At 41.5% G+C, this 12,863-nt stretch overlaps 1 protein-coding gene and 1 long non-coding RNA gene across 6 annotated transcripts in view; one reads left to right on the top strand and one right to left on the bottom strand.

Annotated features, from left to right (window-relative positions):
* LOC106820936 (villin-1-like) overlaps window positions 1–1,702 on the top strand; it is a 41,764-nt gene extending 40,062 nt beyond the window's left edge. For all 4 annotated transcript variants that reach the window (XM_014825541.1, XM_014825543.1, XM_014825540.1 and 1 more), the window contains one exon: window positions 1–1,702. This exon is cut by the window's left edge and continues 2,398 nt beyond it. The gene's annotated coding sequence lies outside the window, so the exon portion shown is untranslated.
* Window positions 1,703–4,063: 2,361 nt separating this feature from the next.
* Window positions 4,064–12,863, bottom strand: part of LOC106820937 — a 12,803-nt gene continuing 4,003 nt past the window's right edge. For both annotated transcript variants that reach the window (XR_001395671.1, XR_001395670.1), the window contains exons 2-3: window positions 8,429–8,593; window positions 4,064–4,635 (exon numbers count right to left, since the gene is read on the bottom strand). This is a non-coding gene — a long non-coding RNA (uncharacterized LOC106820937). The remainder of the gene's footprint in view (window positions 4,636–8,428; window positions 8,594–12,863) is intronic.

Raw genomic sequence — 12,863 nt, 5'->3', positions numbered from 1 at the left:
TATGCTAGATATATAGGATAGAGAAGTTCTGTTGTAATGATGTGGATCGTTGATTGAGGGTAGCGCCGTTGTCGCTGATGTGGTATCTGGTGTGAAGACGTTATCGCATTCCTGTCCTGCCTGCCTTGCGTGAGATGCTTGACTTTGATGTGTTTTCCCCTGATACGTGGAGAAGATATGTGCTTGCAGTCTGTCGTTCTTACTGATGACGTGAATGGCTAATTTTGCCTTATGAATATTCTTCTAATCGCAGTATTTCGACTATTTCTTGGTATATGCTTAGTAGCTCGAAAGTCCTGCTTTCGGCTCGTTTATTGCAATCACTATTATCCAACATGTTATCCAAGCCGTGGCATTGGTTTACCCTTGCCTTGCAATCACGATTTCATTGATTGAAAAAAAATGGTTTCCGTTATCGCTTCATATTTATTAGAGGTGTTGCGCATGCGACGTAAGCACCGATCTCGGCCACAGATATTGTCGTAGTTACAATAGATATTCTGCGAGAGATTCACAGCAACTTCGCGTGTTTATTTAATACAGGTTTCGTGATATATAGGGTGCTCGCTCTCGTCGTTGATCCCTGATCAATTATTTGAATGCGAAATTGCGCTTATAATCGTACAACAGGATTTAGAAATAGTTCACTTTATTGCTTTCGATGGTCGTGATTCTTTAATACTGAGTGTAAAACTTCTCTGTTCCTGGTATTTTCGCTTCGAATAGTTATCTCACGCGTGACTGGTAGGTAGTTTGACTGCGTTTCGCAGACGTTAGACATGTCAGATGCAAGCCCCACGCAAGGCAGAGCCCGACATGATGTGATTGTTTTATCGAATTAAGCATGGCGTTTGTTTTCTACTCTCTCAGAATTGTTCGTAACAGTTTTACTGATATGATGGTTTCTCTGTTGATTGTTCTTTATTTGATGGTTTGCTTTAATTGTTATTACCACTGCCACTATTAATTACGATTGATGATTGATGTATTGCTGTGCGGATTAAGTACGATATCGTATTTTGAATGTAAAGTCAATTGCGCACGCACATACGCAAGTTCTCTCCCCCCCCCTCCGGGCACACGCACGGACACGCATGCACAGGTACACGAACGAACGAGCACGCAGACTTATACACGCATGATCACGTACATACGCGATACTCATTGTATAACTAGGAGTCACTCCTGGCAATAGACATAGTAACTCTGCCACGCGTACAGGCAGGCGTAAGTGGTTGGTGTACGGTAGCGCAGTTGTCTGCGTTATATAAGCTGTTCGCCGTTCACCACACAATAGTTCTGTTCGTCTCTCACAGAAACCCTTCGAAGAATCATTCCGTCACGTATGTTGCGTGATCGCGCTTTTCAACATTTTTCGAACCTTTAAAATCGCCGAAGCCTGCTCCAGTTGAGTATGGTGTGTGCATGACGTACGTTATTAGGCACATGAGCACGTATTCGCTACAGTATTGGAGGATGCATGTCAGGTATTAATTAACGTAAGCTTAGCACGCATTATATCTCGCCTGCCGTGTGAAAGCAATAGCTCGGCAGTCAGCTATAGCGCGTGTAGTGCAGTGGTAAAGATTGGTATGACTCGAGCCGTGAACCGTTCATCATTAATTATAACACCCAAATACACTCACTTACGTTTGTCTACTAGTGACGATTTTAATGCAAATAAAAGTTTATTTTCAATCGATTAGTGCTCAATGAGTTTTTGGTCTTCGTGTTAGTGTTGGTTGGCGTAGTCAGAAAGCCTCGAGCCGGTACGACGCACTATGCGTTTAGAGAATAAAGACAGACGTTTATCAAAACGAATATTTATTTTAATTGTAATCATAGTTTACAATAATAGTTATATGATTGCACGAAGTAGTGCATTAAAAGGGGTGCTAAGAATATTCATCGTTCAGCCATAATAAGTTAATTTCTTTGCTAAGTAAGAATGCACCTCTATAACGCATACATTTGTATACGAATATGTGTGCGTGTGTGCGCGCATGTGTGTGTGCGTGCGCGCATGTGTGTGTGCGTGCGCGCATGTGTGTGTGTGTGTGTGCGTGCGCGCATGTGTGTGTGTGTGTGTGTGCGTGTGTGCGCGCATGTGTGTGTGCGTGTGTGCGCGCATATGTGTGTGCGCGCATGTGTGTGTGCGCGCATGTGTGTGTGTGTGTGTGTGCGCGCGCATGTGTGTGCGCGCATGTGTGTGTGCGTGTGTGGGCGCATGTGTGTGTGCGTGGGTGCGCGCATGTGTGTGTGCGCGCGTGTGTGCGCGCGCATGTGTGTGCGTGTGTGTGCGGGTGTGCGCGCATGTGTGTGTGCGTGTGTGCGCGCATGTGTGTGTGCGTGTGTGCGCGCATGTGTGTGTGCGTGTGTGCGCGCATGTGTGTGTGCGTGTGTGCGTGTGTGTGTGTGCGTGCGCGCATGTGTGTGTGTGTGCGTGCGCGCATGTGTGTGTGTGCGCGTGCGCGCATGTGTGTGTGTGCGTGCGCGCATGTGTGTGTGCGTGCGCACGTCTGTGTGTGCGTGCGCGCGTCTGTGTGTGTTCGTGCGTGCGTGTGTTTATAAACTGTCGAACTGTTTCTAATTGTTGAAAGTGTAGCAGGTATCAGAATTTAGTGGGTTGATATAAAATATAAAATATAAATTAAATGGTTTCCATTTCATTGGATTAGAACCAATGTATAGTAAATGCAGATTGTCCATACATAATCGAGTCACGTGGTGCGCGCTTGTAAAAATTTGTTCCCAGTAGAGTGATTGACGGGTCTCATCAGAAATAGCGAGCTCATGCCGCCGCTTCCTTAACTGTTTGCTTTTGTTTCCATCGGTACCTATCCACTAACCGATTTAATCTTTGAACAACCCCCGATCCAACGGTAAACGGTGAATCTACCAGCGAACAGACGTAACGCATGCTGTGGTTACGAAGGTAATATAACGTTCAGTAAGTAAATAAAGCGCACGTGACAATAAATATGGGTCTACACATCTGATTATCTCAACTAACCTATCTTGATTATTAACCGTAGTAAGTTTTGCTATGATAATATACTGTCTGTGTCATAAGAAGGAATCCCTTTTGGGTCTCTCCATACCATTTCTATGCAATAGCGCATATATTTGCGACCTTTCCCATGATGCTGTGAACGCGTGATACGGGGGAAAGATGGGCGCCAGTGTCGCCTGTTTGTGTAGAACGGATCTGTGGGGACACCTTACCATCTACACCTTGCGCATCTTACGTTTTGCAATAGAACATTTTGAAACGATACAGTGAGTTTTGGCAGTGGAGAGCGGTGAGTAAACGTACCGTCTTTACTGTGTGAATCTATTAGAACGTGCAAAATAAACCTCTGTTTATTCACATATTTTCCCGTCTGTTTGAGTTATGATATCTCCAATTACCAAATGCACGCCACATTTGCATGGAATAACCAAATAACTTAATCATAAAACTTCCTTACCGTTAACTTGTTGATATCCTATTCGTGCTAAAATTATTTAATTTAAGAATTTTCGTTCGCCATTTACCAACTTTATTTATTTCAGTATTGTTTTTAACGATTTAGTACATGTGTCTTTGAAATGAATATTGTTGAATACGGAACAACTAATGAAAGTATCTCGAAAAATTGGCTTCACTGCTAATTAATTAGCAAAACGTTCGCTTTTAAAAAATCGAGCAAGTTTTTAGATACAGTTTTCTACGTGAAACCCATACTTCTGCATAATTCTTCCCTCTAAGTGCTTCCCTCTCCGCGCAACCTTACATGACAACCTTTTTTTCTGCCAGTTGACAATTTCTGGGTAAACGGCCAAGTTAAATTTATATTAGGTAATGTCTTTTTCTTGATCACGTTTTTAGGAATTTTTATTTTGTTATTTGTCGAGTTAGATGAAGATTACGCAAACGAATATTCGTTTACGGTATATTACGATAACAGCCGCTTCATTAGTTTCGACATAGCCACATTACAAGACAGGTGATATGCCAAAGATAATGAACTATGATATTTCTGTATAAAAATATGACATGGAATAACCATGAACTATGTCGTATAATGAATTAGCGATTGCATTTCGCCACTTTATTGTGATTTGTCCCGTTGACGTATTTAGAAAAAATGTCCGCAGGCCACAGGCCATGCACTCATATCTCACTGGATCCATTGATTTGCTGGTACTTTATTATTATCAGGATTATCAGTAGTGCCGTGTATTGTAACCCGGAATAGATACATCGCTATTAAGCAGATATAAAAGCACTAACGGTATCCCGTTAGAGTCCTGATATATATACATGTGTACAAGCAATTGACAGAGCTATAGATGTAAGCTTGCAAATCCATCTCCCTTCCTTTTTCCCATGAGTTAGGTGCTTAATCAACCGTACGTTGCCTTCGTGAAAACTCGCTAATCGGGGCGTGCGCGATTATGATATCTAGCCAAAGCGCCAATGGCCGTAGTCATCGTATCGTTTGTCCGTGTTACTTGCCGCCAGCTGCGATCGGCCGAACCGCCAGTGTCCGTAGTCATCGAAGCGCTTCTCATCGCCGCTGTCGGCATCCTCAAACATTGACCACGCCTCGTTTTTTCCATTGATCTCGTTCGCATCTGCACCGATTCCTCCTGAATGAGAGAGAAACCCCGAATGAAAACGCTAACGCACGCGCACGTCAACTTCAAGGATTCCTTCCGTCGCTAGAATGTGCATGAAAAGTGCATATATTTAACAATGTTTACGAAATTCTACTGTTTTAATTTACTGTTACTGCAGTACTATCGATTTATCGATAGCAATCCTCTGGACGCTTTGAATTGGAACCTGTAATGATGAAATGGTATTATTTCATCAGGAATGCATAATAGATTGTTATGCACTCCTGATTTTATGTATACCGCAAAGCACAGAACATCTGAATTTAAACCACACAATTAAAAAAAATACTTGCAACGGACCATTTTATTATAATTATACACACTGTGACAAGATTACCTATTTACATAAGGATAGCTATAACAGTCAGGGGGCCGGAAATCGCAGCCAAGATTGACTGAGGGAGCCTAAGTAACCTAATATGGGTAATCGCTCGGCGCATAATCTAAATACAAGCGCATGCATCATATTGTCATGAGTGACTTAATATAGATGATACATCTATATTATAACCAAAACAGTCCTGATATTGTAACATAATTGAATGACGTATAGACGGGGTAGCAGCTATCAACAACACAGATCAGCCACATCAATTCTCTGCGAATTGCCGGTGACTTTCATACACCTGGGAGCGGTGTCAGGTTCAGGCAGAACCATTATGCACTAACTGGATTCAACGCACGAAGCGCGTGCGAAATAACACATAATATTTCTTTCCATACATTCAAGAGCTAATAATACATATTATTAGCTTTTGATACATTCTATAGGAAATCCGATTCTGTCATGGCCGATGGATGTCAAAGTGATAGCCTACTACTTACATTCAGGATTGCTTGTATAATGCCTACATCTACTTATCGTATATCATTCTTATTTAACTACTAAAATTATCCGATGTTTGCTTATTATCCCATTCACTATTGTATTTATGTCACCTATAGGAGCTCACCGCTGATCTAGAACAAACCTGGACAGGGTAGTGCATGTCCATGACAGCGGGGAGTACTCGGTAACGATGCTGTGAGAAATAATTATAGAAGCTGACCGGGAATGGGTAGCACAAGAGAAGGTCGGGGGGCTAGGTCACACTGGATGATTGCATGTGGATATCGTCTGTAACACTGTGAACTAATATTGTCATGCTACGGTTGATACACAATGATAATATCAGGCGCGTATAATAATGGATACTACTAATAATAATCTATTATTATACACTTCTGATATTATCCTAATATTAGCTGTTGAAGAAGATGTAGCGACTGTTTGTGTGAGGACGAGTTGTGCGAGGCTGTAAACAATTAACGATGGTGACGTCGCAATATTGTTTACGCAGTGGCTACACGTCCGGTCATCCATTACAAAGCTCAGTACAGATTCCCAAAATCCACGTTACGATTAGGCCACGCCCCCTTTCAAATAGTTGATTTTACTGGATTTACTATTGCTTCAAAAGTTACAATAACACATTTTTTTGATAAAAATACCTAAAGGTAAATGGTAAAAACTTCTTGTTTATTGTTTTTACTGAAAAAATATAGTTGGGTTCACATAAGAAATATATGACCGGACGCGTAGCCTGGGAGCTCGGCGTCCGGTAAGCGGACGCGTAGCCACGGCCTATTGTTTATCGAAACCATGTAGAGCGATGAGCTTCAGTAGCTGTTAGACGTTTCTAAGGTTCATACACTAAAACATTAAGACCTGGTTACTTTGATAGCAGCCCATATGTTATGCAACCCTAAACGAGAAGAATAGAGGGAGCGTCCGGCCTGCTAAAATTTTACTGAGAAATAAACGAACGAATACGGGATCTATAGTCACACGTGATTATTCTATTTATATTATATTATATTATATTATATTATATTATATTATATTATATTATATTATATTATATTATATTATATTATATTATATTATATTATATTAATATTTATAATTATATTTATATATTTATTATATTATATTATATTGTGATTATTTTATATGGTGCCCCGCGATATTCGCCGTGATGCTAAATAAACTAGTAAGAAGTAAAACAATGTTTAGGTAAAGGGCCTAATGTCAGCGATGGCGATAGAAACCTCGCGATAGAGCTAATAGAAACCTAATAACAACATTAAAAAGAAAATGCAGGTGCATGGCTCAATGATTACATTCGCGGCAATGTGAAAAGATTCAAGTCAAGAACTTCAAACGCGACATCCACTCCACAAAATGGTCACGGGTCTTACAAGAGTTCTATACATAAATTTATCCACTCGGAATTATATATAAATAGGTTTGTTTTCTTGCCGTTTCCATGTTACATAAATGTACTTATGACCTTTAATGACGCGGTATTACTAAGTATAGTAACACATGAGACTGCATTGTTAGGGTACACCATCAACATGTCCCATCATGTAGATAGAAACGGAAGTGCATGTGCTCGGATTTCAGTGTATGCCAATGTAAATCAAGCACGTGTACGGCACAAATATACCGGAGTGTACAATATAGACTCCATATTATTCTATATTATACAGTCCTGTAGGCCTATATAATATAAACACGTTGATCTAATAATACGATAATAGGCCTAGCGTACGCACGCATGTGTGATACGCTTGCACTAATATGTACGTCGTTCTACTAGTCACTAGTGTAATGCACACGTGTATTACTAAAGTAACAGCGAACACGCGACATTGTTTCATCGTAAACACGGGATCGACGCACGTACCTGTTGGGTTAACCTTTCAAGTAGACGAGTAATTAAGAGCATATTTTTTAATCATTTACTTCAACTACTTCGTCAGTTATATCACGTCTGCCTTCGCTCGTATTCTCGCTTCTACACGGGATGTCGATCCAACGTAATCGTTGATGACGTCATGCGTATGGAATTTTTTCTTGTTGTTTATAAACAGCGGGCGGCAGCAGCAGATGCTTTTCCTGTGTATGCTCATGTACTGTGCAGGTTACAGTCAGGTACTAGCTGTGTCGATTTCGCGTCGCTGCTCGATGCGCTGAGCGGGCGGCGAGGTAAAACGCTTTTCATTTTCACGCAATGTTTTGTTTCACGTCCTTCGGGACAAGCGCCTTACATTATTGACGCGCGTGCCTACACCAGCACGAATTGCCTTCGTCCAACTACTTTGAAGATCCAGTCCCTGAAGTAAACTAACTTCGTGGTAATTTCGTGGTTACGTCCATCGCTGCATGATGTCAAAATTAATGAGATTGTGCTAAAGATTTTTTGCTATCACCAACAAACAATAACCAACAATGGTGTGCACGCATTTTCGCCGGTATAGGTTTCGATTGTATACTACAACCATCTATTCCTGTGACAATATTTAACTCATGAAAATGGGAAGTTGTCATTTCTAAACTTATGCTAAACTAAATGCTTACGTTGTGCATTTCCGTATATGTATTATAAAGAGTGTTATAGTGGCCTAATTCATTATAATAAATATCCCAAACCACATAATGAAAACACAAATATGGAATAATGTATAACTACACATGCTCGCACGTGTACGCGCCCACGCACACGCACACGCACACGCACACGCACACGCACATGCACAGCAGATGTTCGTCTGCATGCGCGCGTACACACTCGCACGCGCATTGGCACACAGCTAAGGAGATTGCAATTAAGCACAAGAAAGTTATAAAAAAAGAAGTTTGCAATATTCTTTGAGATGTGTCCTTGAATTAAAATTTATATTACGCGATGACGGTTTCAAAACTTCAAAACGATACCTGACGTGATGCTTTCGGCTTTGGCGCGTGATCGCTGTAATAATGGCAGCAGCTTCTTCATAATATCGTGCAGGTCGTCGGCGTTAACATTATGTGGCTGAGGTGCGGTCTGCACCGCACAGATGGCGCCCGCTACTATTAATATTAATGCGATGTGTTGCATATCTGAAACGAGAAACGATGAAAGCATTTTTTTAGAGACACATTTCCCTAAAGTGTTGTGTAGTCGACTTTTCCTGCATCCCAAATATAAACATTTGCAAGTTAAATACATGATGCGAAAATGCAGGGCCGGTCTGAATGCAAATCTAATTCAGCTAGCGTCTCGGAAAAACGCAACCACTGGGAATATGTATCCAGGTTTTCCTTAGCAAAGGGTGTTGTCGGCAGATTACAGCCGGCTCTGATTGTATCTGGGTGTTGAGGGGCTGTTGTATTTACAGCACGACGAAAGTCGTGTCGATATTGCATTGTTTCAAAATACAAGCCCCTTAATTACACCTCTAGAAGTTCTACCGACAATCAAATGTCGATGATTACGGCGCTCGATAATCTGCCAGAAATGACGCGGCGACTGAAGAATACGTGAGGACAAAGACCGGCACAACACGTCAAGGTCAGGAGATGAAAGACGCGCACGTACGTAAACACTAGAGTGATTCTCTAGTTAAGAATTACATTGTGTGATTTTCTTCGTCGTGGCGATGGTCCAGATCTTTCCTTCGTCATTATCAACCGCTGGAGTGTGTGGAATATTATTACCGGCGTAAAAGGTTGTAATTTGGTTATAGATACTTGGTTTTAATAGTTCGCATAAAATTTGGTTTGTACTGGCGCATGTGTTCTTTTGCTACCTGGCTCTGCAACGCGTTCGTTACAAAATCCACACGTGTTCTCCGTTTCCGGAATATGGACGCTTGACTCTACAGGTAGGTATTGATATGTAGAATCTATTGTAGTTGATCTGGGTCGAGCTGCTGAATGTCGAATATTTGATACGTGTGAGAGGCTTAAGAAATAACAGTCTGTCGTTTCACGCATACTGAACAGTCTGGGGCTGTGCACAAATATAGTTTCTTCATGTATAATTAATTCAGCGTCGTTACACATTTGTTTATGCAGTAGATTCACCTAATCAGATGATAGACCTATTATCACTCGCAAAATGGCTGCCTCCGGCGGCCATATTCGCTCGTTACGCTGATGAGACTACGATGATTTCTCTAAATCCCGGCCCGATTCAGAGTAATCTTTTAGTAAAATATTGACTTAACACAATAATACAAGAATCCTGTTACTAACATGACATTTTCTGTCCCGGTATATTCATTTCTATATAAAACACTTTGTACACACCTTCTAATCCATTGTTTTTCTTTTCAAATTAAGGCTAATATAATATACGGAACCCGCTTAATACGATTATTTTTCTTTGGCCCGTCAGTTTCGTACTAACGGGGTGCGACTGTAGTAATGAATTGTAGTAATTGAATAAGGAGTTTAGGCTTTGCAGTAATTGTATCTATTTGTGAACAATTTAACGCTACTAAAGTTCTTAATTATCCATATAAACCTATATAAAATATCTTGTACGCACCTTGTTTGTTAATTCGGGGTTAATATATGTTGAAGTGGTTAATACGAAACCAGCTTAATACAATTATTTGCCTTTTGCCCGTCAGTTTTCTACTAACGGGTTTGATTCTTGGAAAAATGTAGGCAAACGCTTCGCAGTAATTTAGTAGTTTATATCCTCCTGACGTAGTGTAGCGGAACGTATTGGTTTCGCGCCGTTTGTGTGCGTGCGTGTGCGTGTGTATGATGTGTGTGTGTGTGTGTGTGTGTGTGTGTGTGTGTGTGTGTGTGTGTGTGTGTGTGTGTGTGTGTGCGTGTGCGTGTGCGTGTGCGTGTGCGTGCGCGTGCGCGTGCGCGTGCGTGTGCGTGTGTGTCTGTCTGTCTGCTCGATATTTTTGCAACCGTTAGAAGTAGAAACTTCAAACTTGGTGAAGAACTTAGGTGGAACCCTATTTGATTTTGAGTGCTTTCACCTGTGCCATGATGATGAATGGATAGATAGATAGATCAGATAGATAGTAGATAGATAGATAGATAGATAGATAGATAGATAGATAGATAGATAGATAGATAAATAGATAGATAGATAGAGATAGATAGATAGATAGCAAAATAGATAGATTGATAGATAGATATGCGCTGAGTGCGAGCGGTGCAGGTGGGAGAGGACTTGATTCCACAGCCAGCGCGTGTGCCCTGGCGAATCTACTGCAAGGTTACGCGACAGACTACTGTATCCTATCCCTGTGTTGCGTGTTTGTAAGTCTACAGCCAGCGCACCTAGCGGAAGTGAACTGAATCGTGCATGTTTTCCAGAAAGATTTTCCATTATATTTTCTAAATATGGTTTTTTTAAACATATAACCCAATAAATGACAAAAAGCAAAAGTGTTAGAATCGAACCTGATGCGTAGGAATGAGGCACGAAAATTTTCAACCGGATTCGTGCCCGCGCCTAGAAGATATGCAGGAACAAACAGAACGACACTACTCAAATTATTATATAGATGTATCCGAATATTTAAGCTGATATACAGAAAATACTATGAGCCTGCAATTAGTGCATTTGCCAGGTGAATTTGGTTTTTTTCCTTCGTTTTCGAGAAATTTCGCGTTAATTTTGCTAACCAATAGTATAAGATATTAAATCAACGTAGTCAAGTGGATGACGTATGCAAAAGTGAATAGTCGCATTCTCTGCCATGAGAGAGACGTCTTAATTTGTTTTGGAAACAGCAGTGAAACGAAAATCCGCGAGTACCAACCACGAACAGGCAACACGGAGCTTTGAAGTAATTATCGACAAATCGTTCGACACATATGGTGATAACGAGCCCTTTCTTTCTTATCCCACTGAACGCGATTACCGTACGCGGTGGTATGAGGTCGTCTATTATATATATATATATCAAGAGTGCATAATAGAGATAATAGTGCTCTATTATGCACTCTTGATATATATATAATCTACGGCACGATACAGCGCCCGGCTTTTCCGAGACACATGACCCATTTTGTACGTAATTGGATCTGCTAAGGAGGAGTATGTGTCTGTAGTTCCCGTTGTTCTTCTTCTGTTATTCGTTCCTTGTAGCGCGAACATTGTTCGTCGCACGTACCAGTCGTCGCCCGTAAACTCGTGCAATAAGACATTTGTGAGAATGCCAAATGTCTTCTCTCGTAACTGAGATAACTAGCTCGGGACAAATCGCAATAAATCCCCATAGAAATAGTGAGCTACAAATGAAGGTTAGCCTCGTAACATGAGTAGCATGCCCTTATACTACCTTATAGAAAATAAAATCTCATTCGTCTATGTTGAGAGGGAATTATTTTTTTCGAGGTCAATCGATTGCAATCACAAATAGGTAACGATCGATCTGCTGATAACTCATGTCGAACGAGTGAGGTAGCAAAGACTGCTGATGATTACATACAGTTATTGCGTGATGATGACATTATTCGTCACAGTCTTGATGATAGGTGCCAAATGCAAAACGCCGTTTATTACATTCGACAGGGTAGTTATACTCTCTAGACATGCGCCCTGAAATAAGCATAATTCCTAGCAATTTTTACCAATAACCTGAATACCTAATCTGCTTGACGATGAATTAAGCTACACCTTGTTATATGCTCATATATAAAAATGCAGGATCGCTGACACGGACTTCTAGTCCATGTCGATCATGCAAGAACCACAATGAAAATAGGAACCACTTGTATAATTCCACCAAATCGATGTGGTCCGGTGATTGATTTATCGACACTCGATCACTCGTAGGGGGCGTTTTCCACAATCCCCCAATTTTATTAGATACGATGATATCATATACTTATATACTATATTAGCCCCAGATAACTGGTCAAGTATAATTATCAATGCACGGTTAAGGTCTAGGGGTGTGAAGTGTGTGTGTGTGTGTGTGTGTGTGTGTGTGTGTGTGTGTGTGTGTGTGTGTGTGTGTGTGTGTGTGTGTGTGTGTGTGTGTGTGTGTGTGTGTGTGTGTGTGTGCGTGTGTGTGTGTGTGTGTGTGTGTGTGTGTGTGTGTGTGTGTTGTATGATTAGCGCCTGCACTGCTGGCGGCCGTATAAACAGCAGGCCGCACAGGAGCGTGGCTTCGCGTGGGAGAGGGGGGGGGGCTTTACCGTACCAATAACAACCACCCGTCAGCACCGTCAGCCAGTTCGCCGCGCTTTCCCACACGCGTGCGCCGCATCCTAGCATGTGGCACACCACAGCTTCTCCGAGCATCCTCTTCCTCCTCCTCCTCCTTCTCCTCCTCCTCCTCCTCCTCCTTCATCCTCCTCCTCTTCCTCCATCCTCATCCTTCTCCTCCTCTTCCTCCGTCCTCCCCCG

The sequence above is a fragment of the Priapulus caudatus genome, unplaced genomic scaffold (assembly GCF_000485595.1).
Source record: "Priapulus caudatus unplaced genomic scaffold, Priapulus_caudatus-5.0.1 Scaffold53, whole genome shotgun sequence".
Taxonomy (NCBI): domain Eukaryota; kingdom Metazoa; phylum Priapulida; class Priapulimorpha; order Priapulimorphida; family Priapulidae; genus Priapulus; species Priapulus caudatus.
This window is presented reverse-complemented; position numbering and strand designations above follow the sequence as displayed.